The sequence below is a fragment of the Abrus precatorius genome, unplaced genomic scaffold, assembly GCF_003935025.1.
Source record: "Abrus precatorius isolate BTA unplaced genomic scaffold, Abrus_2018 Scaffold4, whole genome shotgun sequence".
NCBI classification, from domain to species: domain Eukaryota; kingdom Viridiplantae; phylum Streptophyta; class Magnoliopsida; order Fabales; family Fabaceae; genus Abrus; species Abrus precatorius.
The window spans coordinates 5,141,881-5,155,191 of NW_020874384.1; the positions used below are offsets into that span (position 1 = coordinate 5,141,881).

The 13,311-nt window shown below is 27.7% G+C and overlaps 1 pseudogene; it reads left to right on the forward strand.

Annotated features, from left to right (window-relative positions):
* The window catches only part of LOC113866044, a 50,969-nt pseudogene that overhangs the window by 23,735 nt on the left and 13,923 nt on the right, over positions 1-13,311 (forward strand).

A 13,311-nucleotide genomic window follows, 5' to 3' on the forward strand; every position in this document is an offset into this window, starting at 1 on the left:
AGAGTTAATTAGTACTGATATGGTATTAATTGATGAAAAGATATTAGATTTGTTTTTCCTTATAAAAGAATTATTATTTTTTATAAATTATAATTATGTTGTCTTTTATATGTTGTTCTATAATAACTAACTAAATTTATTTCTAAATTTTCTAACCGATTAATTTTTTTTTTATAGAACATTTACATACATGCTTCCATAGGACGAGATATTTCTTACAGGTTCAAAGGTATACTAAAGGAAGGAAAAGTATACTCCATAACAAATTTTACAGTGACAAAGAAAAAAGATAGATTTGTTGTGGTTGAAAACAATCCTTTCGTGTTGCAATTCTATGCCACAACTATTACTAAGGAAGTAAATGATGATAACATAATTCCTTTCTATATCTTTAAGTTTGTGAACTTTGAAGATCTGAACAGTCATTGTGGAAATAATGTCTTAATAGGTATTTTACTATAAAACTTTACTAAAATTTGTTATATAATTTGTATTTAATTTATCAATTAGTTCATTAAAATTATTTATATTTTTAATAGATGTGATTGGAGTGGTCATGTATAGAAGTTCTGTTGAAGAAAAAACAACTCCTCAAGTCAAGGTTAATGTCATGACGCTTCAATTACAAGACATGAGGTATAAACAATTATTCTAAAGTTATTATTAATTGAAAAATCTTATAATTTTGGTTAAATCATTTGCAGGGGAAATAGAGTGAAAGTAACACTATGGGATGATTATATTGCACTCTTTGAGGAGATAATAAAAGATAACACATCTAAGGATTCAAAAATCAATGTTGCAATATTCACATCCACAATTGTAAAAGAATTTCAAAGTAATTATATTATTATATTTTTAAAATGTTTTATTGAAATAAATTATATATATATATATATGTTTCATATTTAATTATAAAAAATATGAGTGTATGTATTATAGGTAATATTTCTATTTCCACATCAAGATTAACAAAGATCTATGTCAATATTGGCATACCAAAAATTACTCATTTTATAGATTCATTCAGGTATTAAAATTATCTAAAATCTCTATGTTATGTTAATTATTGCTAATTAACTATTAATTAATTATCACTTTGTTGTAGGGATTTTAATGATGTGCATATTGCTGACAATATTGATAATACAAGATCTATCATTCTTCCTAAGTTAGAAAATTTCAAAAACATATCTGAAATTTTGATAATGGCAAAATTAAAGAGTGATATGGTAAATTTAATTTCTCTTATACTTTGTTTTTCTTAATAAATTTTTAAACTAATTTTTTAATTAATTTTCAGAATGTCGTAATTGGTTGTATTGCAACTGTGAACGATATATTGCTTAAAAATGGTTGGTATTATATTTCTTGCCCTCATTGCAAGAAGAAAGTTTCTTTCACAACTACAAATTTTAAATGTGAATCATGTTATAAAGACGTTGATTATCCAATTACAAGGTAATTATTTATCACTATATATTCAAATTTTTAAATTTTCATGTTTAAATAAATTGAATTATATATTGTTACCTTGATTTATATAAATTACAGGTTTTGTCTTTAACTTGATGTTAAAGATTTTACGGATTCAATTATATTTGTTTTATTTGATGAAGTTGTTGAACAACAATTAGCAGAAGTAAAGTTAAAATATCTTATTGGAACATCTAAAATTGCAAGCAAAAGTGTTAAGTTCTAACTTATTGAAAAATTTAATCAAATATTTGATTATATAAATAAAATATATTAACACATATAACTATTTTTATGTGATAATTATTTTAAAGGTGATTGTGAAGGGTTAAAGTTGTCTCCACAACTTTTAAAGATTATTGGCACTTCACATATTTTTCAAATAAAAATGAGTATTTACTTTGAAAGTTGTGAAAGACAAAGTTTCACGGCAAATAAAATTGTGAAGCCGATAGTAAAGGTAATATAGAATATTAAATTAGAGTTTCATTACTTTTATCTATAATGTTTATAGATACGATGATGAATAACTTTATTTTTATTGTCTAATATTTACAGATTGAGAAGGAAGAAGGTTTAGACAATACAAATGCAATAACAAAAGAAAATGACTTGGCAATAAGTTGTTCACATATATCTCCAACTGTGTAAACACTAAATTTACCAAAAAGAAGGAGAAAATTAATGTATAAATTATAAATTTATAATGTATTGTTCAAATTCTTATATCATACAGTAATTTATATTTGATATTTTCTTTTAGGTTGCAACTTGAGGAAGACGAAGCAAAAAATGGTGAACATAAGACAACAATGGAAGATTTAGAAGATTGAATCATTTTTATTAAAATATTGTATAAATACTTTTAATATTGTGTAGAATCTGAAAAGTAAAATGTCACCAAACATTTATGTCTTTTTATAAAATAACTTTGTTATTTTATTATATATATCTCTCTTACTTTATTATGTATTGATTTTTGTTCTTAGACAAATCTTATATGTGACTTATATAAATTTTATATTATATCAACGTCTGTAATTTTAATTGATATAAAAATTAATTTTTATATTCAATACAATCATTCTTTTCTTTTAGTTATTACCTAAATCTTAATTGAAAATTTTTTAACAACTCTTTTTTTCTCTTCTTCTATTATTTTATTTTTAAAAAAAATATTTTAATAAGAACTGATATATCATAATTACATATAACCTATTAACATAGACAACATTTTATTTATATTTTATATTATAATAATTATGATGACAAATTTAATTTTTTTAAATTAAAAATTAACAACATTTATCCTTAATGATTTTATTGCAATATTTTTTTTTATAAGATGTTATAATGAGAATGACAAATTCAAAATTCTCCAATTAAAACTAATTAATTATAACAATTAAACTAAATTAAACATTATTAAAAATCATAACAATGAAAATGAATTTGATTTGATTTTTAAATCTTTAGGTAACCGTTCCATTTGTATATTTAAAACTTTTATATCATAATGAATGAATAAGTGAACAAAATATAACGTTTCAACTCTGAATTAAATTCAAATATTATATAATTTATATATGTATATATATATATATATATATCATTTGTTTTAATCTTTAATGAATATTTTTCTTTATATACTTTTAAAATTTTTTGAGTATGAAGTCTAAATCTTCACAACTATCGAAATATTTTTAATCCGAGAAAGATAGAAGTTAGTGTTTAAAATGTTATATAAGTATTTTTTTATATTAAAATATAAAATTAAAATTAATTTTTATATTAAATACAATCATTCTTTTCTTTTAGTTTTTACCTAAATCTTTGTTGAAAATTTTTTAACAACTCTTTTTTTCTCTTCATCTATTATTTTATTTTTTAAATAAAAATCATTTAATAAGAATTGATATATCATAATTATGTATAATCTATTAACATAGACAATATTTTATTTATATTTTATATTATAATAATTATGATGATAAATTTAATTTTTTTAAATTAAAAATTAACAACATTTATCTTTAATGATTTTGTTGCAATGTTTCTTTTTATAAAATGTTATAATGAGAATGACAAATTCAAAATTCTCCAATTAAAACTAATTAATTATAACAATTAAACTAAATTAAACATTATTAAAAGTCATAACAATGAAAATGAATTTGATTTGATTTTTAAATCTTTAGATAACCGTTCCATTTGTATATTTAAAACTTTTATATCATAATGAATGAATAAGTAAAGAAAATGTAACGTTTTAACTCTAAATTAAGTTCAAATATTATATTTAATTTATATATATATATATATATCATTTGTTTTAATCTTTAATAAATATTTTTCTTTACATACTTTTAAAATTTTTTGAGTATGAAGTCTAAATCTTCACAACTATCAAAAGAATTTCAATCCAAGAAAGATAGAGGTTAGTGTTTAAAATGTTATAGAAATATTTTATATATTAACATATGAAATTATATTTATTTATTAGAATTTCATATTCTAACTATATGATTATTCAACATTTTCAGATTGGAATATAAGTTCTAATACTTTTAAAAATTTTTCTGAGAGCATTCAATTGCAAACACAGAGAACATGCTTCCTAATGAAAAAAATTTAGTCATTTTCTGGACTTACAATTAGTTCCCAAAATATAAGTCAAAATATAGGTATAATACATAAAAATATAAAATTAATATAAATATTTTTTTATTAATATAATTATTTATTGTGTTATATTCTTAAAATGATATATTTTTTAATTTAAAAAAATATTTAAATCAAGTTCACTGAATATTGACCTTTTTTTGTAGGACCAAGTAATGTATCAGGTAAAGTTTAAATTACAAGAACATTCTAATGTAGCATCACTAAATTATACATATTTTAATTTTACAATACTATTCTAATATGTATGATATTGTTTGTAAATAAATTTGTTTATATAACAATACAAAAAAGAATATATTTTAATTTGCATACATTACCATATTTTTTTTTTATGTATTTCTACTGAAATTTTTATTATTATCATTTTTAATAAAATTATGATAGTAATAATTTATTTATTTATAAAATAAAATATTTGTTAATATCATCATTAAACTTTTTAATTAATTTAAAGAATTTTAAATTTTTTTTAAGTAAGTTGGTATTTATTTATTTATCTTTTAAAATTTATTACAATTATTACCATATGAAATTTATTTATTATATTATATTTTAAAATAAATAATAATATGTGTGACAATATATATATATATATATTAAAAGTTTACTTATTTATTTATTGGCCTTTTTTAAGATACAACATATTATTAGTTCTATTATTATCTTAATAAATATTATCATAATTTTATTAATTCTATTATTATTACATTGACAAATAATTATTTAAAATTATTTCAAATTTTAAATTTATTTTAATTCTTTATTTTGATTACTGATTAATTATAAAAATTTATTCATGCATGTATTAGTATTAATATTATAAACTGTAGTGATATTTGCTTATTTATTTATTAATATATATTGATTATACGCATATAAAATTTTTTAATTGCTCTTATAATTAATATTATATCATAGAAATCATAAATTAAAAATATGCTTACTTATTTATTAATAATTTTTTTAAAATTATAGGTGATAATTCAAAATATATAAATTTAGGATACCCAAGTTACACCTGTGAATATTGAGGTAGTTCTATGTGGTATGCAGAAAGAGCGAATAAACCGCGACATGTAACATCCTATATTTTGATTTAAATAAAATGAGGTTTGTTAAAGTATAATTGGAATAGATTTGGATAGAATTTATTAGAAAAAAAAAAAAAGTGAACAGTAAAACCGCCTATGAACAGTGTCGATGAACAGTAAACTGCGTATGAACAGTTAAACCGCCTTTGTACAGTGACGATGACATCAGCATGACGTCATGGCTGACGTCACATCCGCGTACAGTACGCGTACAATCCGTGTACAGTACGTGTGCACAGTGTTTCCGGCGTGAACAGTTACCGCGAACAGTGCTTCCGGCATGAACAGTAGGGCGGTGAACAGTAACTTCGAAAATTTTCTATAAAAAGGGGGTTGCGGACGAAATTTTCATTTCTTCACTCCTATCCAAGGTTCTCAAAGGTTCTAAGGTCATATCTCGCCATTTTCTCCTATACTAAACCTCCTAAACTTAGATTTTTCTTCAGATCTGTGATTCTACGTTCGATCTAAAGGATTACAAGTAAGTTTTTCTAAGTTTAAAGTTAGATTTACCGTTCGTTTCTCTTCTTCTTCTTATAGATGTTCATGATGTTCTTAGGAAAACCTCCGTTCTAGAGTTAAACCTTCGGTTAAATCCTTGTAAAAGCTCTGTTTTGAGGTAAGGGGGGGCTCTACTTTATCATTTTGTTATGTTTATTACTTGTATTCTCATAGATCTTGTCATGTATGTGATTATATGTGGAATAATCCCTGTTTTATGAGAAATAATCGGTGAAAAGTGAGAATAATTAGCTGTTTATGTGATTTTATGATGAGTATATGGTGAAATTGTGATATTATGTTCAAATAGGGCATGATAAGGTATATTGAGGATGATTGATATGATTTTATGATTTTGTGATATGAAATATACGAAGAGATGGATGTTTCATGTTTGAATATATTGTGTTTTATGTAAAAATGATGTGTATTGTGAATATGCCATGGTTTGATGTATATGATGAAAAGTATAATGAAAAATATGTGTAAACATGATAAATGGCATATGTGAACATGTGAATATGCTTAAAAGAGTATGAGATGGAAAAAGATATGATGTAAATAGTTACAGAGATACACTGGGGAAGTGGAAGATAGAGACGATATGGGATATCTTGGGGAAATGCAGGGTGGTGAGTGACATTCGGGATTGTGCACGGAATATTGTGTTCGAATGCACCACATGGCCACACACTCATTTCTCGACTTGACTCCTGACCATTACCTTTGCTAAGGGGCCGTCTATTGCATGCGTTGTATCCGTATTGCATTGGGCCATCCGGCGACTATTTACATGAATGTGTAAGACCTCGAGATAGAGGCATCGGATAACTGTGGCCACAGGGCGCGATAAGCGCGGATAAAAGTAAAAGAAATTGTGAATCTGTGTAATGTAATGCGCGTTGAGATGAGAATATGCTTTATATAACCTTGTGATATGTAATGCCATGATGTTTTCTTTAATCGTGATAAGATGTGTTTTGTGAAGAATGTATATGTTATGTATGAGTGGTAGGGTAGAGACTCACCCTTACATAACATTTTTCAGGAAACCAGGTTGAATAGTACCAGGCTCACAGTGCATGGATGGATGCGAACTGCTATAGGACTTAGTTATTTTGAGTTATGTAATGAATATTTTCAGTTCCATAGCATTCTTTTGAAATAGTTGTAAAACTACTATTCCTCTTTATTGCTGATGAAAACTTTAGAATCTTTGTTTTCCTAAAGTACTTATGAATTAATAAAATTTTACTCTATGAACCTTATATCATTTCAATGTCTTTTCCTTATTAGAAAGTTTTGAAGGAAAATTTACTTTACCATATTAATTTTTATGAAAATTTATCATATATTGAGGAAAGAAATATAAGGCGTTACACGACAGCCAAAAAAGCCTAAGTTTTCTCTTTGTTGTCAACAAGGAAAAGTTCAATTATCAATCTTTCAAGAACCATCGGATGCTTTAAAAAATCTTCTTAATTATGAAGGTGGTCATCGGTCAGTGAAATTTAGACAAAATATTCGAGCATATAATTCTATTTTTGCTTTTACATCAATGGGAGCAAAAATTGACAACAAAATAAATTTAAGATCAGGGCCATATGTTTTTAGAATTAGTGGTCAAAATTATCACAGGATTGGAGCACTCATACCAGAAGAAGGTCAATAACCAAAATTCTCACAACTTTATGTACATGATACAGAAAATGAAGTCCAAAATAGATTACATTCCTTCAATAATGGAGAAATTCTCGACAATACTATTGTTCAAAGTTTGAAGGATACGTTGGACATGCATAATCCTATTGCACTGGTGTTTAGAATGGCAAGAGATAAATTATCTTCATCTGATGATAAAAATGTACGAATCAAGTTGCTTGGTATAAGATCAAGAGAATCTCGACAGTATAACAAGCCGACCTCGGCTGAAATTGCTGCACTTATTGTTGGAGATTTTGGCCAATCTAATGGAAGGAGAGATATAATAATAGAGCATCAAACAAATAGGTTACAAAGAATATCAGAGTTGCATCCTTCTTTCATATCAATGCAATATCCATTATTATTTCCATATGGTAAGGATGAATTTCACTTAGACATTCAATATTCTTTTAATGATGGAAAAAATAGAACAAAAAGAAACAATTTGACAATGAGAGAATACTATGCATATCGAATACAACAAAGAAACTTTGAAGCAAAGACTCTTATTTCTGCTGGTCGGTTATTCCAACAATATATTGTTGATGCATATACAACCATAGAAGAAGATTGACTACGATGGATTAGGCAAAATCAAACAATTTTACGCACAGAGTTGTACAAAAATGTTTGTGATGCAGTTGTTCATGGGGATACAATAGTTGTTGCTACTAGAAAAAAAATTGTATTTCCTTCTTCATTTACAGGTGGTCCACGATATATGGTCCAAAACTATCAAGATGCAATGGCCATATGTAGAACGTTTGGGAATCCTGATATTTTTATCACTTTTACTGCCAATCCAAAGTGGCCTAAGATTCAGTATATGCTTGATCAAATTTCAGGACAACCAGCTAATGATAGGCCAGATGTTAAAATAAGAGTTTTCAAGATGAAACTTGATCAACTTATGAAACATGTAGTGGATGGATAGTACTTTGGTCAAGTTATATCAGGAAAAGAAGAGTATTATACTATTTTTTTAATTTATAAATTTAATCTTATTCTTACTAATTATTTATTATATTTTTTCCTTCTTTTAGCTATATACACCATTGAATTCCAAAAAAGAGGTCTATCACATGCTCATATCCTAATATGGCTTCACCAAAATAATAAGTATCCAACACCACAAGACATAGATAAAATAATATCAGCAAAATTACCATCTCAAGTGGATGATCCAGTTGGATTCAATGTTGTTTCACAATTCATGATACATGAACCATGTGGAACTACCAACAAAAATGCACCTTGCATGGTTGATGGCTTTTTCAACAGAAATTATCCTAAAAAGTTTACTGATGAAACGACCATAGATATGGATGGTTTTCCTACTTATAGAACACGGAATGATGACAGACATGTCAAAAAAGGAGATATCAACTTAGATAACAGGTTTGTTGTTCCATATAATTTAGATTTATTACTCACATTTCAAGCACATCTAAATATTGAATGGTGCAATAAGTCCAAGGCTATAAAATATCTTTTCAAATATCTCCACAAAGGTCCAGATAGAGCAACCATAGTAATTGAAGAAAATATTTTTGTCCAAAATACAAACAATTCAATGTAGATCACACAAGTTAATGTGATCAAAACTTATTTAGACTGCAGGTATGTAATTTTATAAATAAATTAATTTAATTACCAATTTGGTTAAAATCATTATATATTCTTTTTTTATGCTAATTTCTCTAATACCATAAATTTATATATTATTTTAGGTATTTATAATGAATTTATAATTATCAAGATTTAAAATATTTAAATTCACTATAGAATATATTACATAAACAAATTTACTCTAAATTGCATTAGATTACAATTTATTAAAATTATTTATAATATGTTACGTAACAATTGAAATTATAATTGATTCATATTTATTATCTTTGAATTATATTTAAAGAAAGTTTATTAGAATTTATGCTTATATAATCTTAATAATGGTAATAACAAACTATTATGAATGACAATTTAATAAATAATTACTAATATTTTATATATATATAAATAATATTCTATAATTATAATTAAATAATATTATTAAACTATATATTTATTACTTATTGTATATTTATTAAGTGTACAAAATTATATATGATTTTTATAAATAAGTATTACTAAATAAATAATAGTAGTTGTTATACGTATAAATTTTTAGTCAATTTTATTAATTAAATTTCATATTGACTTTGATATTAAGTGTTATATTTTTTATTTTTATTTTTAAACAACATTGAACACATTTTTTCTTTTTTATATACTCAGACTTTTATGAATTTATAAATATTATAATCATTGCTCATATTTCAGATATGTGTCAGCATGTGAAGCAAGTTGGAGAATTTTTAACTTTGACAAACATTATAGAAGTCCAGCTGTTCTGAGATTGATCTTCCATTTACTGAAGAAACGATATTTTAGCTATTCGTCATGTAAAAGATTGTCGTTAATCCTCATCAAATATGCAAAGAAATGAATGCAGTACTAGGGTGTTATCCTAGGTCGTCTCCAAGGAATTTTTGACTGGGAACATACATCGAACAAGTGTAAACATGTATTTTAAAGCAAGTAAATTGGGGGGAGGTTTGTCAATTTCTGGATTTTAATCAAGAACGAAATGTAAATTTAATGAAATTCAATCAATTAAAATGAGTAATCCCTAGTCAAGCAATGAGTTCCATCATTATTCTATCAAATGATTCAATAATCCCCTTTCTTTCCCTTGAATTAAGTTAATCTAACAAGCGAAGACTAACTTTAACATCCCAATTAAAATTAAGCATCTTAATGGGCTCCAATCTCTATCCCTAAGATTAAGCAACCTCAAGGATTAATCAAAATTAAGCAATTTTGAATTAGAAATTCATTAGGTAAATTAGGGTTCATTAAGCAAGTTCCCTTCATGCAAATTCCATTTCATTCAGAGATTGGGGTTAATAAATTCAAGGAAAGAAAGATTTGTATTGCAATTAATCCCAAGAATTCAAGATTCATGTGCATTGACTAGGAATTACAAGAAAGTTTAGCCCTCCATGTGGATGGGCTTCACAAATGAAAGAAAGAAATGCAAGAACGTAAGCAGCATTAATGTAAATTCAACAAAAATCAAAAGAGAAATTGGAAATTAAAACCTATAGAGGACCCTTGGCTGTCACCCAAGACTCCAATGACATAAGAAATTATCCCAATTTGGCAAAGGAAAATTGTGTAAAGTGTCAAAAGTCCCGTACCCTAATTCCTAAAATCTATTTATAGTGGATGACATGTCACCAAAGTGTCCACTTTTGCCTTTGAAAGTGTCCACTTTGGGCCTTGAAAGTGTCCACGTGCAGGATGGAAGGGTTGCCACTTCTCTCGAGTTGCCACTATTTGTGCTGAAAGTGGCTACTTTGGTGCGCGTGGCTACTATGAGAGCCAATAGTGGCCACGCGCAGGAATGCTTCAAAATTAGCGTCTTGGAGCTTCTGGAGTTGCCACTATTTGTGCTGAAAGTTGCTACTTTGGTGAGCGTGGCTACTATGAGAGCCAATAGTGGCCACGCGCAGGAATGCTTCAAAATTGGCGTCCCTGGAGCTTCTAGAGTTGCCACTTTTGGACTTGATAGTAGCTACTTTGGAACCTTTAATGCCCAGACTTGCTGTAGTTGCCACTTTTGCTCCTAAAAGTGGCTACTTTGGGGGCAACTTTCATCCAAGGGCCAAGATTTCTCAAAATTAACTTGGGGACTCTGCAAAATTATTAAGATAATTAAAATTGCAATCTATATCTATGTAATTAAATGCAAATTAACCAAAAATTAATAAACCTATGATATTTACTCAAAATGTGATTTCTATATTATTTGCACTATCTAAGTCCATTTTTTCTATTAAGGAGCACCAAAAAGGCAAGTAAAAATATAATAAAAAGTGAATTCATCACAACCCCAAACTTAAACTTTTGCTTGTCCTCAAGCAAATCAAAATTCAGGCAAAGCAAATGAAAAGGGTTGGATTTATCCAAAATTTTTTTTAGAGATTTTCATTCCAACTTCATGCTTTAATTAGCACTTCCAACATCTTCACAACCATAGACTCATTCAACAGACGAATCATATTCATGTCAAATATTCCATGCAAAGTCCCACTAAATTGAAACAAAAGAATCAAGCAAGGTTTCATGTGACTCACATAATGCAAAGAAACTATTCATCTCACAAGGTGGTGTTTCACTCATCACTCAACAACATTTCAGGCTAAGTGTTTTCCCTCAATCCATGCATTTAGCCTCACCCTACCATAGGCTTGCCCATATTCTTAATCTCCTTTGCCTAGATACAACGAACCACCTATCATGAGGGCTTTGTTGGTCACAAATGGGGTTAGGATAGGCTCAAATTTTAACCAAAGAGGGTGACAAGATCAAGTGGGTACTCAAGAGGAGGGAGTTCTTTTGAGTGATTTAGTGCAACAACTAGAGTGGAATACCTTAAATGATGTAGCTTAAGAGGTTAAAGCATTCTTTCACCACATTAATTTTCTTATTTTCCTTATGTGCAGATCCTTTTTCAACTCAAATGCCTTGCTATATTTTTCTTTCTTTCTTTTCTCCTTTTTCATTCATTCATATTTTTGTGATATCATGGACTTTGACAATCATTTTTTTTTTTGACATGTATTATGAACATGTATGCTGTCCACCACCCCAAACTTAAGACATTGCTTGTCCTCAAGCAACTACAAGCATAATCAACACTCCAAACTTAGTTTCTTGCACTCAATCTTGAGGCAACTCAAAAGAAATACCTCTATTAAGGGAAGGGAAGTATATTTGTTGACTAAGTTTGGCAAAAGCAAGAAGTGGGGAATAGGGAAGTGAAGTGCAAGGGTGGGGGGAAGGGTATGTGCAAAGAAGGCCTCAATCATCTAGATGGAAAATTGCACAATGCATATTGAATTAAGAAACAGGGCAAGTTCTAGAAGATGAATGCAAAAATACATGTAATATGCACACAGAAAAGAAGAAGAAAGGCCCAATTCACTACCATGGTAAAAGTGATAATAACTTGCAAAATGAGAGTACAATTCACCCGACAAGAAAATATGTTCAAAATGGTAGGGACAGTAAATATGTACAAAAAAGAGAATGAGTAGGAGTTAGATGGGAAATTCAATCAAAGCATAAAAGCAAAATACGAAAGAGAACTAGATTAAAAGGAAAAGAGAAGAAATGAAATAAGGAAAATATTTTTGTCTTTTATCTAGTACAGTACAGGAAAAGTAAGCTACAAATAAATGCAAAATAGAGACAAAGAGTTCACCCCCCTTTTATAGATGATGTATTCAAAGTTCAGGGTAAAATGATGCTCCTCTTGATGGAACTGAGGGCATCTCTGCACAATGATAACAAGAGTTCAGAAAAAGAACGAAAGGGAGGTAACATAACTGTTTGAAGGAAAGTAACATAAAAGCAGGAACGGAAAGACAATAAAAGGACAAGTGGTTCCTAATTACTTGGGAAAATAAAAGAAAATAAGTACAAGCAGAGAAATAAAAGAAAACACGAAAAGTGGACTAAATGGCATCCTCATCAGAGGTGGATGAGGTGGCGCCTTCATCTTCTTCTACTTCTTCTGCTTCCTCTGAGGAACTGGAGTTGCAGACATTTTTGGGAGCATTGGGATTGAATGGAGGCAAGTCATTCTGAACAGCAGCTCAGAGGAAAGGGGCAGGGAAACGGTGGGCCTGATATATCTGGTCTGAAGTCATCCCCATCTTCTTGCCAATGTTCAGCATCATGGTCTCCATGAGGAGGAGCATGCTGGTTTGACCAGAGTGGATGGCAGTCTGCCTCTGTGCTATTT